The sequence below is a fragment of the Schistocerca nitens genome, chromosome 4, assembly GCF_023898315.1.
Source record: "Schistocerca nitens isolate TAMUIC-IGC-003100 chromosome 4, iqSchNite1.1, whole genome shotgun sequence".
NCBI classification, from domain to species: Eukaryota; Metazoa; Arthropoda; class Insecta; order Orthoptera; family Acrididae; genus Schistocerca; species Schistocerca nitens.
The window spans coordinates 311,137,178-311,150,867 of NC_064617.1; the positions used below are offsets into that span (position 1 = coordinate 311,137,178).

The window sequence follows — 13,690 nt, forward strand, 5'->3', positions numbered from 1 at the left end:
ACGGCGAGGTGAGAAATCGTAGCAGTATACGAAGAAGGTGAAGTTTCATTTCAGGAAGGAACTGCATTCATATTCAGGAGAAATAGTGGCGCACATAAAACACCCTCGTGGGATCCATTTCCCTCCAGAACAGAGAGTTACGAGAGAAACGTATGACTAGATAGCAGGGAATGTACTTCAGTAGTACATATCTTACCAGAACAATGCATTTTGTACCAGATTAGAGTCTACAGTAACGTCTGTGGTTACATATGTACGTCCTTTCGGTGTTCTTTGTTCTTAAAAACACGACTAATCTTCTCGCATTTCGACGAGAAAGTGTTCTGACGGTTTCTTGCTTTCAGCATCGACAGTATGCAACTTAGTGCGTATGCCACATATCGCGAGCGAAGATTGATAACGCGCAGTGTTGATTATACTAGCTGCTCAAAATTGGAGCCCTGCTCTCGCGGGTTAAACGTTTTTTAAAAGGATAAAAGGATACATTATCATTAATTTCGCCTCAAGTACTCTAAATATAAAACAGATTGATATCAATGAAAACAATGCGATTCTACTAGCAATGCTGGACGAGAAGTGTAAACCGATTCCAGGTATGAAGAAAAGCAAGCTATACGGAGATGATGTTTCGAAAGAAGTGATGAAAGTAGCAAGGGCAATTGTACAAAGGGATCTTTCAAAATTATTTACTCATTGTTAGCGACAGGAGACAATGTCATAAAGCTGTACTTATTTTACGTCACAAGAAAGAGTGCAGCCAAGACATAACAATACCGTTGCCCCATCATCCTCTTCTCTGTGACCTGCAGGACATTCACTGAACTTTCCTATAACAGCAAAAGAAAAAGAGAATCGGAACAAACTTTCAGAGGTGAATAAAGCATAACGCACGCTTTGCAAGTCGCAAGCGAAACAGTGAGTATTCCCTACTGAATAATAAACAGTTGCAGTTTTTGTCGCTAGAGGGAGTTTATGTTCGAAATGACTAGCAGCAGCCTTTTAACAACGCCAATGGCGCCGAACTGCAGACAGAATTACGACTATCAGAGACTTAATGGCCGCATATGACGCTACGAGTTTTTCACGTAGCTCGTTGGTCGGAAATTGTTTTTGTCGATACACGTCATCTTTGGCAGTCCCCCACACCTCCACTGTTGTGAACAGAGGAGAGTGAGGTGGGTACTCAATATAGCGTCTTATAGCCATGGGCTACACTGATCGTGTGTTATCTCACTGGTAGTGAGGGCAGCCTTTGTCTTTTTAGAGTTAAAAATTCAATCCAGATGCATAGTTCGGATGAAGAAAATCTTGTTGTTTGAGCCATATCAGATCACCCGCTGACATACCACACCACACAGTCACTGCCTTATCCACATGTATGAGAGTATTTTGCGGAGTCCCGTCGACACAGTTGTGGGGGTTCATAGCACCGTTAAGTTTTAATTGCGCCTCTTCAGCCTAAATAAATTTCCTTGCAAATTCCCTATCTTCGTGAGTCATCAAGTATCCAAATATTCTAGCTGGGATCATCCTCGTTCATCGCATGAATGTACAGTTCCCAGCTTGCAGCATTTTAAATTTATCTTACATTTGTCCGCTCACCCCACTATCGCGCGCTTCCTGGAGCACAGATTTTTGCGGTGATCGGATGCAAAACCGCAACATTGAACACTGGACTTGTAACGGCTTGTGACCGGTCGAATCCTACCTTCTGGACATGTTTAAGTTCCGTCGGCTTCCAACTTATTACTATTATGAGCAATCGATCTTTTGGTGCCCACGATCCAACCTCTTTCTGTGAATGTTCTCGTGCTTCAGTAGTCTTAAGTTAGAGATGTTCACTTCACATAAGCACTGTTGCCGACTAGCCACGAAGGTGCGGCGCTAATTGCGAACGCCACCTACCCTTCGCAAATTTAGTTCTTACACTACACTTCCGCATGTGATCTGCAACTGTGAATGATTTTTTGACAAAAAGTAGTGCAGATCTCAATAAGTTATTTATTTTGAATCCGGTAACTCTATACAACCATTTTCAGACCACAGGCTCTAAAATGTACACCGAAGTGCCAAAGAAACTGGTATAGGCATGGGAATTCGAATACGGAGGTATGTAAACAGGCAGAATACGGCACTGCTGTCGCCAAAATCTATATAGGAAGACAAGTACCTGGTGCAGTTGTTAGATCGGTTACTGCTGCTACAATGACAGGTTATCAAATTTAAGCGAGTTTGGACATGGTGTTATAGTCGGCGCACGTGCAATGGGACACAGAATCTCCAAGGTAGCGATGTAAAGGAGATTTTCCCGTGCGACCGTTTCACGAGTGTATCGTGAACATCAGGAATCCGGTAATACATCAAATCTCCGACACTGCTGCGACCGGAGAGAGATCTTGAAGGAACAGGATCAACGACAACTTAAGAGAATCGTTCAACTTGACAGAAGTACAACTCTTCCGCAAATTGCTGCAGATTTTAATTCTGGGTCATCAACAAATGCTAAAGTGCGAACCATTCAACGAAACACCATCCATATAGACTTCTGGAGCCTAAGACCCACTCGTTTACTCTCGACGACTGCACGACAGAAAGCTTTACACCTCGCCTGGGCCCGTCAACACAGACATGGGACTGTCGATGACTGGAAACATATTGCCTTGTCGTATGAGTCTCCTTTCAAATTTTATCAAGCGGATGGGCGTGTATGGGTATAGAGACAAACTCATAAATCCATGCACCCTTCATGTCAAAAAAATGGTTCAAATGGCTCTGAGCACTATGGGACATAACATCTGAGGTCATCAGTCCCCTAGAACTTAGAACTACTTAAAACTAACTAAACTAAGGAAACTACACACATCCATTTCCGAGGCAGGATTCGAACCTGCGATCGTAGCGGTCGCGCGGTTCCAGACTGAAGCGCCTAGAACCGTTCGTCCACACTGGCCGGGTGCCTTGCAACGTGCTGTTCAGAAGAGACCTCACCACTTCGTACTCTTACCGATTTATGGACAGCCTCACAAGAATCGTTGTGTTAATTCCCCCCAACACTACTTCAGACATTAGTCGAGTCCATGCCACGTCGTGCTGCGCCACTTTTGCGTGTTAGAGGAGCCCTACACGATGTTGGGCAGGTGTACCACATTCTTTGGCTCTTCAGTGTGTACCAGGTTGCACGTTGTATCACCAAAACGTTAAAAATCATCCACTGGTGTGGACTTAATAATTGTGTTTTCACGATGAAGTAACCCATTTAACTTTGCAGTTCTGCTTTTCCTTTCTAAACGTCTTTTTTTGCGCCACTCTTCATATTCTTAAATGGTATGTAATTAAAAGGATGAGCTGTAGCGAACTTCAGTAATGGGAAATTTCCTTAATAACCTAATGCAGCTGTGTAAAATGTTAACTACTCTATCAATTTATGAAAGCCTCTGAGGCCCGTAGCGCTTGCGCCACGTAAGCAAACGCTTGTCGATAACACAGGCAGCGATGCTGGAGCGTTGAACGGAGGCAGAGGACGACAAAAACGCATCTCAATTTCCAGAGAGCACGGAGCTAGTGGCTAGCAGGACATGGATGAAGTGTCTCGCATTTCAAGTCTTCAGCGTGGACAGAAACTAAGTGACCAGAGACATAGTGTTGGTCAAGGAATACCGAGGTACTACGTAAGTAAGGCACCAATCTTATACCTGTCGGTTGTATGTGAGCCATTGGCAAAATCTGTACGGACCGTAACAGAGTATAGCTCTATGCAAAAGACTAGTTTCGATACACAGCTGTTGCATTCAGAGATGCTACGGGCATTAGCCAATGTACGGGGTGTCAACAATTATAGTTACAGTCTCAAAACGCTCTAGAAACAGAATCACTGCTCAGAATGACGTAAATTTCGAACAGCTTATTAACGCAAGAGCGAACGTTATGGAACCAAAAAATTAAGGAAAATTTGACCAATAGCTGGCGCTGTAAGTGTAAATGGGGTCGGCTGCAAATGATAGATGAACCACATTACGCCATCCGCACTGTTCAACGTGAATGACTGCACACGTTCTGCATTATCAGGTAACACCATCCACCACGGCAACGTCGTGCCACATCAGATGCGAACTTGAACCGCAAAGAAAGCAAAGTGACTTTGGTTTCTAATTGTCTTGCGACTGGTGCAAGGCATGTTCAGCCATGTTTTATGACAGGCTGGAAATCGAGAAACAGCAAGTTTTCCAACCAATTGGAATGTCTCGGGAAGTCAACATTCACAATGCATTGCGTTGTGCATGCCTTCAGTTCAGCTACGTCCGTAATTTGAGCACTAAACACAATATCTTTCAGGTAACGTCACTGCCAGAAATCACATGGAATAGGATCAAGTGATCTGGATGGCCAGGCTGTAAGGAAATGACTGCTGATAATTATAGCATTTCCGAAATGCCTCTGCAGCAACCGTGCAATTTGCAGAGGAGTGCCAGGTTGCATGATCCTACTGATACATCCACGCTGTTTTAGGGTTGCAATGACGTCGGTACGCAAAAGCCTTTCGTAGCATTTACCAGTGACCGTACAGGTAATAGGATCCGCAGGACTCATCTCCTCAAGGAAATACGGTCTTACGATTAACAATACCGTCAACAAGCACCTCAAAGTTACCTTTGTTGAATGAAGTGGTACCGGTTGATGTGCGTGCGAGTTTACCGTGCCGTATTACCCAATTATGCATATTGACATATCATGGAAATGAGCTTCGTTTGTCCGCAGAATGTTCCGTTGGTAATCACAGTCCACTCCTATGAGAACAAGAAATTCCAGGGCCAACGTTTGTCTTGACGGCAAGTCAGCATGAAGTAGTTCCTGAACATGGGTGATTTTCTATGGATTCAAATGCAAGGTATTTCGTGGAATTTTATTCAACTGCGCTAGCAAGCATGTCCAGCGCTCTTACAGTTTCCTGCGCACTGTATGTTTACACACGGCCACTCGACCTCTTCTGCAATGCTGTGGCCACATCTTCGACAGGTATCGAATCAACTACTTTCCTCCCGCTTCTACACTGCACTTCTGAACCATCTTTCTTTTCTAATTTTGTGGTTATTTTCTCAAGACATTGGCAATCATCGTTTTAGTGCCTTTTTCCATGACCTTGAGTGTCCGGAACTTCTGCAGGACCACTGGTACACATTAACCAGTCCCATAATAGAGCTTTACCAATAGTACGCGATCCTTCATGGACGAATTCATGTTGGGCGTCAAGAGCGCAAACTGAAACAACCGTGTGGCGCACGGCTGCTTGTTGCATATTCTGTTGCTTATAAGGTCCTCTGCTGGTCAATTTTTCGTAACATCTTTTTTGTTCCACGATGTTTCTCCATCCGCCAATAATATACAGTTCAAATGTGACGTCATTCTGAAGAGTGTTTCTCTGTCTACAGCACTTGAAAGTGGAACTTCAAATATGAACACCCTGCATATCGGTAGATGTGTGTTCTATTTTCTGCTTTTCCTATTCAATTTCTCCTCATTTTTATTTATCTGTACCAATTGTCCGATCTCCGACACACCATTGGGCCAAGTTATATCACCCACCGTCAGAGAAATGGATACAAAAAGGGTTGAAGAAGAACAGTGTTTTGTTTTAAGAAGTCTCTTTTTTATGGACAAGCCTCTTTCTGTATTGGGCAACGGCCTTGCCGCAGTGGATACACCGGCTCCCGTGAGATCACCGAAGTTAAGCACTGTCGGGCGTGGTAGGCACTTGGATAGGTGACCATCCAGGCCGCCATGTGCTGTTGCTATTTTTCGGGGTGCACTCAGCCTCGTGATGCTAATTGAGGAGCTACTCGACCAAATAGTAGCGGCTTCGGTCAAGAATACCGGGAGAGCGGTGGACTGTCCCCACGCCCCTCCTATCCGCATCCTCCTCTGAGGATGACACGGCGGTCGGATGGTCCCGGTAGGCCACTCGTGACCTGAAGACGGACTGCTCTTTCTGTATTATGTGCAACACCTGTGTTATACTTATAATCTTCGAACCCTCATACTATCAGCTAAAATAATGAATGTGGGTAGCCTGAGAATGCCTCTTTTGCAAGCATGACGACTTGAAAACGTCTTTAGGTAATTACTGATCTATCGCTCTGTAATCACAGGAAACCCACAGTCCATTACTACCTGAAAAGACAATTTGTTATCATTTATTTGTTGAAACTTACATAATTTGACGAGTTAGTTACTTACAGCCTATATTCGTTCCCTCATTTGTTTCATAACTTAACAGGAAATCTATCCATATACTTCCTACAGTGCACGAAAAGCTAAGTTAAATGACGTACAAGAACAACGGGAAAATGTAAGGTACAGATTTCAACACTGTCGCAGTACAATATCGGTCTACACTAAAAAAAAATGGCTCTGAGCACTATGGGACTTAACTACTAAGGTCATCAGTCCCCTAGAACTACTTAAACCTAACTAACCTGACAGCACACACATCCATGCCCGAGGCAGGATTCGAACCTGCGACCGTAGCGGTCACGCGGTTCCAAACTGACGCGCTTAGAACCGCACGGCCACACCGGCCGGCCGGTCTACACTAAAATTCAGTGACTGTAAAGAAGGTAACACGTCATTTTTCCATGGCTGAGAGGAACTATGTTTTTAAGATAATGTACAAATTTATGACATTCGTTAAGTTTCACGAAAGTCTTACATGTCTGTTGGTAATATTCCCGCTCAAAGATTTCAGAATTAATAGTTTTCTTGACGTAAATCCTTTCAAACATATAACAAGCTTTACTGTATGTACTGCTGACCAGATATATGAAATAAAGAAGACATTATACTCTAATTTAATTTTCAAATGCCTTACAAAATATGTGTACAGATGCGTTACGTTGTGAGTTGATTCTGTAAACAATACGGGAGTTGTGTTTGTGAAGAATGATTCGTTAAAAAATAAAAACTTTATCAAAACTAGATTTATTTCTCACAGGGAGTTATTTGCAAGCCGTACTTACATAAAATAGGCTTATTTGTGTATGTCGATCGACAGACGGATAATAACAAAATTTCATTTGAAAACTTTGTTCGATTCACGATGTAGCGGCTACATGATTTTTGTTCATTATCGACTAAAAGGAAAAAATCGCAGCACCAAAAAATAATTTATGTAGAGTAATGAAATTACCGGAACACATTCATCTAGGAAACATATTTAAATGATTAACACCTTAAGATCACAGGTTAATATAAACGCAACACAGTCCACTGCACATGTGAAATGCTAGTACATTAATAACCGGTGTAACCGCCAGAATGTTGCATGCAAGCATGCAAACTTGCGTGCACTGTATGGTACAGGTGCCGACTGTCAGTTTATGGGATGGAGTTCCATGCCTGTTGCACTTCATCGGTCAATACAGGGACAGTTAATGCTGTCTGTGGGTGACGCTGCAAATGTCTGACGATATCCATCATGTGCACGATTGGAAACAGATCTATTTATCGAGCAGGCCAAGGCAAGATGTCGATATTCTGAAGAGCGTGTTGAGTTATAACGGCTGTGTGTGGTCTAGCGATATCCTGTTGGGAAACGCTCCCTGAATGCTGTCCATGAATCACAGCACAAGTCGATACGGATTGACATACAAATTTGCAGTCATGGTGACTGGTATAAACATGAGACTGCTCCTGCTGTCAAATCGCACCCACAACCGGAACTGCGGGTAGAGGTCCAGTGTGTCTAGCATGCAGAAAGGTTGGTTGCAGGCCTTCAATTGGCCTCTTTCCGACCAATATACAGCTATCACTGGCACATAGACAGAAACAGCTTTCGTCAGAAAACGCAACAGACCTCCACCCTGCCCTCCAATGAGCTCTCGCTTAACGCCACTAAGTCGAAGATGGCGGTGGTTTGACATCAGTAGCGATCACGCTACAGCACGACTGGTTCGGAACTATCCTTCAAGTAACCAATCTGTAACAGGTCCTTGTATCACTGTGGTGCCAGATGCTTCTTAGATTGCTGCTGCAGATGCAGTTAGATACGCCAGAGCCTCACGCCGAACACGATGGTCTTTTCTCTCGGTAGCGTCACATGACCATCCCGAAGCCGATCTTCTTGCGAACGTACCTTCTCATGACATCCTCCGCTAGAAATCATGTACAGTGGCTACATTCCTACCAAGCCTTTCTGCAATATCGCAGAAGGGGCATGGAGCTCCTCGTAGTCCTGTTACATAACTTAGTTCAAACTCACTAATGTGATGATGAAGGCGTCTCTATCGACTTGAGGACATTCTTCACTAACATGAACTCACGCCGTCCAATCTCAAAGTTAACTAACGACCGTCACAGCGTATATTTAAAGCAAACCTGAGTGGCATTCTCATAGTGGTGCTACTAGCGGTTCTTTTATGAGGCGGGCTCGAAATTTAAAGAGACATCTATCACGTTCCGTTCATTGCACACTTCATCTTGGTGTTGCGACTTTTTTTCCGTACGTGTAGTTGATAGTTAAAACAGGCCCCCTCATTAATCGTAATCTGCATGTAGAGCCCGTTGCCTCGTTCTTTTACAACTGACATTCTCCACACTCTGCGCATAAAATAGAATGAAATGCTATTACAGTATTGTTAGCTGGGTGACTGAGTCCGGCGTGCTTCGCCTGCCTAGTGGATCTCTTTTCATTCGACGCCACTTTGGCGACTTGCTAGTCAATAGAGGTGAGATGAGACTTGGACAACAGGAACATCCAGTCCCTGAGTGAATAAGATCACCAAGCAATTCAGGAATCGAAACAGGTCCCAGCGATCAAAAGGCAGCGAAGCTATCCACTAAACCACGAGCTACGCTTAATTCTGGACATGTAGGACTAGAACAAAATAATCACACCTGCTAGTGCGTCTCGTCTAAATGAGAAGTATCTTAACAGGTGTGTAAAGTGTATCACTTGTTGGTACCACACTATGGGCATGGTGAAGTTTGTAACGGAATTACAAGTTTCCGTGACACCGACGCGGTCACACGGGATCTGGTGGACCCAATGTTGCGGATCCACTGGTGCGTGTCTCCAGCGGCTGTGGTCTACGAGCGCCCTCTCCAGCCGCAATATAGGACGGCCGGCGCCAGCCACTCAAGCGACTTGCACTTGGAGCCTCATTACCGTGACACCACACTTCTTGCTCAGTATAGCAATCCTCATCCTAGCTAGCTGCTATTGGATGAAAGCACTCAAGCACTTCGTCCTCAGACCACAAGTGAGCCATCGCGACCACCCGACCGTCGAATACGGATAGGAATGGGAGGGGGGGGGGGGAAGGGGGGTGGTCAGCACACAGCTCTCCCGGTCGGTATGATGGTTTTCTTTGACAGGAGCCGCTACTATTCGGTCGAAATGGCGGCCCAGACGGTGACCCATCCAAATGCCGGATACGCCCGATAGCGCTTAACTTCGGTGATATGACGGGAACCGGTGTATCCACTGCGGAAAGGCCGTTGGCTTGCTATTGTATGAGCTGGTTCAAATGGTTCAAATGGCTCCGAGCACTATGGGACTTAACATCTATGGTCATCAGTCACCTAGAACTTAGAACTACTTAAACCTAACCAACCTAAGGACATCACACAACACCCAGTCATCACGAGGCAGAGAAAAATCCCTGACCCCGCCGGGAATCGAACCCGGGAACCCGGGCGCGGGAAGCGAGAACGCTACCGCACGACCACGAGCTGCGGACTGTATGAGCTGGACTCCAGATATTGCTGCATTATTTGTAATGAGTGTTCGTGTTATTGAAGAAACACGAGGTAAGTAAATCTCCTGTTTACTGTGTTAACTAGTTCGCTAATAATTTCTACTCGTATCCATCTTGCCTACGAAAACAGTTGCCGCGCCTCTCTACAGCCCACCTCTGCTTATTGTTGTGTACAAATTCGTACACAACATAACGCTTTATTGATCTTTTTCTGAAATTCATTCGCACAAAGTCTGGAACAAAGCGTGTACACTGTGCACCTTGCAAAGGACGCCAAGCACAGCTGTCACTTTATTACCTCCTATCACTATGCATCTGGCCACACACCAGAACTTAAAGCAAGGGCATATGACTAATGGGAACAGTTGGTGGGAGGAACAGGTTGGTAGTGTTGCTGGCAGTACTGTGATGTGCAATGTACTCCTCCCTGAAGTTAATGCTTACAGGATTCGACGTGCAGCGGAGAAGATTTAACACCCATTTCTCTAACTTCTCCGTTCATGGAAGTGATTTTAGAGACTCCCCAATTAGTTTGAACGATCCAACATTGTAAGGTAATTTAAATCTCATCCCTTTTATGTTGAATGGTATTGTATCCTGCAGGTAACTCTGTACATGGTGTCCTACATAAAGCCAGTACGCCTTGCACCAGAGGTTCAAGTAACAATGAACTAACTAAGAAAGAATAAATATAGTAACGGTAAAAAAATGCAGTTACCTGTTTATAAGCGAGGCTGCAAGTGGTGGTCATGGGCATCCAGGCGTGGTTGACTTCGTGTGATGACGTTACCAGCAATACGTTGTGATTCTGCAGACATGATGTTTTTAATTTCTCTAGAAACGTTCTGTTTAAAATCGTCTATTGTGCAACGATTGTCAGCGTATACTTTACTTTTTAGTATGCCCCATAAATAAAAATGAGATAAGGACTTGGGGGGGGGGGGCGGGGCTAGAGGGGCCTCTACCGACAAGTCTGTCTTCAGGGAACACGTTGGTGATGTGGGCCATACTTTGGTTGGATGTGTGAGCGGGTGCTCGTTCTTGTTGGCATACTGCTCACAGCTTTTTTAAGATCTCTAAATATCTGGCATTGTTTAATATATAATTGAAAAATGCAGGGTTAATAATGCGAATGTACGACAACGCACACTAAACAACTTTCTTCTCTGAGCGGAGACGTTCTTCATGCATAATATGTAGATACTCCTGAGACCAGTATCTGCAATTGTGGGTGTGTATATAACCAGAAAAATGAAATTAGGCTTCATCTGACGTGAAATAAAGCTAGGGGTCCAAGTAACCGTTAGCAACGGATGTTAATAACGAAACAATAAGAGCTTCTCACAACAACTGACACAACACACAGGTGCATTCAACTTTCCGATGAAATTCAGTGTATTCCACCTTCGAGAAAGTGCTGCCATTTCACAGTATATTTGAATAGAGACGATTAACAGGTACGTGGAGCGTATCGGTTTTACAAGAGAGAAAATAAATGTAAACACAAATATCCCATTATAACAGCGGTATTCTTGCATCTGAAAATGGGAAACCTTAGAAAGTAATCACGGTCTTCAAGATGATGTAACCCGCGCATATAATTTATTGTATTCCCAAGAAAATCTTCCGCATTATACCACGGACTGTCCGTAACATCATTGTGTTATATGTACATATTGTTTTACCCTCACGGATAGAATATGGCTCTAGAAAAATTTAGTGAAGTGTGGAACCTCTTTTGTACGGCCTTCATTAATGCCGAAGTCAAGTTCGTCCACATCTCTTTCTTTTCTTTGTCTTCAGTGCAGTAACTTGATAGTATATAAACATTTATCTGCCTCTACCCACGACGGGACTCATCAAATTTAAGTTCAGCCAGATACCTTACGCAGATCCTGACAAGGTGACAGTTAACAAATTGACACTGAGCTGTACAGAACTGTATCGTCATTTCCCCCGTTTCTTGCCAGTGTACAACGACAACGAGGAAAAAGGTGATAGTGTCCGTGGATAAGAAACTAAATCCATAACATAGGATGGATAAAGGAAAATTGTTGAAAACATCGCTGCTGAATTTCGTATTGAAGGTTTTGCAAAGGTGCAAGGATTCGCTAGATGTACGGAGTGACAATTATTGAAATATATGAAATAAAATCGTCATTGCTTCAGAACGCCTTGCTTAGGACGTTCAAACTGCGCGGTTGGCCGAGGGTCATGGTGGGAATTACTATGCGCTGTATGGCAACGAAGCGCACTTTCATTCGGATGGGTTCGTTAATAAGCGAAACTGGCACATTTGAGGGACTGTGAATCCGCATTTCGCTATCGAGAAGTCTCTTCAACCTCAACGGATGACTGTGTGGCGTGCAGTGTCCAATCTAGAGCTCTGCATTTCGATGAAAACAACCGCTCGAGCATTTCCCATTTCGTGCCGTTGCTCGACGGCTGGGAAAGGCCCACGCTGCGATTCGGCTGTGGCCGTCTAATGCGCCATGTGGCCGGTTCTCCTCCACCTCTCGGTTATCGGTTGGACTGTCGAGCACTGCCGGGCGCTCGAGCGTACGCACAATCTCGGCCCGTGACAGTACAACCGCCGCGCGCTCTACAGTGCCGAATCGCATTAGAAACCGTGTATAAACGCAGTTGACGACCTGGCTTTGAGCGGCGCAGACAGCGTTATGGATAAACCAAGTATAGGTCGTAAACGTTCCATTCATGAAACGAAGAGAAGTACAGGGTGATTCTAAAAGAATACCACAACTTTAAAAATGTGTATTTAATGAAAGAAACATAATATAACCTTCTGTTATACATCATTACAAAGAGTATTTAAAAAGGTTTTTTTGTCACTCAAAAACAAGTTCAGAGATGTTCAATATGGCCCCCTCCAGACACACGAGCAATATCAACCCGATACTCCAACTCGTTCCACACTCTCTGTAGCATATCAGTTTGGATAGCTGCTGTTATTTCTCGTTTCAAATCATTAATGGTGGCTGGGAGAGGTGGCCGAAACACCATATCCTTAACTTACCCCATAAGAAAAAATCGCAGGGGTAAGATCAGGGCTTCTTGGAGGCCAGTGATGAAGTGGTCTGTCACGGGCTGCCTGGCGGCCGATCCATCGCCTCGGGTAGTTGACGTTCAGGTGGTTACGGACAGATAAGTGCCAATGTGGTGGCGCTCCATCCTGCTGAAATATGAATTGTTGTGCTTCTAGTTCGAGCTGAGGGAACAGCCAATTCTCTAACATCTCCAGATACTGTAGTCCAGTTACAGTAGCACCTTCGAAGAAAAAGGGACCAAAAACTTTATTGGCTGAAATGGCACAGAAAACGTTCACCTTAGGCGAGTCACGTTCATACTGAGTTGTTTCCCGCGGATTCTCAGTGCCCCATATACAGACATTGTGACGGTTGACTTTCCCGTTAGTGTGGAAAGTTGCTTCATCACTAAACACAATCTTTGAAACGAAAGATTCATCTGTTTCCATTTGAGCAAGGATAAAATCACAGAAATCGATTCTTTTAATCTTATCAGCTGCAGACAGTGCTTGAACCAATTTCAGACGATAAGGTTTCATAACTAACCTTTTTCGTAGGACTCTCCATACAGTTGATTGTGGAATTTGCAGCTCTCTGCTAGCTCTGCGAGTCGATTTTCCTGGGCTGCGAACAAATGCTTGCTGGATGCGTGCTACATTTTCATCACTCGTTCTCGGCCGTCCAAAACTTTTCCCTTTGCACAAACACCCATTCCCTGTAAACTGTTTATACCAACGTTTAATACACCACCTATCAGTAGGTTTAACACCATACTTCGTTCGAAATGCACGCTGAACAACTGTCGTCGATTCACTTCTGCCGTACTCAATAACACAAAAAGCTTTCTGTTCAGCGGTCGCCATCTTAGCATCAATTGACGCTGACGCCTAGTCAACA

At 44.3% G+C, this 13,690-nt stretch overlaps 1 pseudogene; it reads left to right on the forward strand.

Annotated features, from left to right (window-relative positions):
* Positions 1–5,671: 5,671 nt before the first annotated feature.
* LOC126253782 (5S ribosomal RNA) lies at positions 5,672–5,789 on the forward strand (annotated as a pseudogene).
* The last annotated feature ends 7,901 nt before the right edge of the window (positions 5,790–13,690 follow it).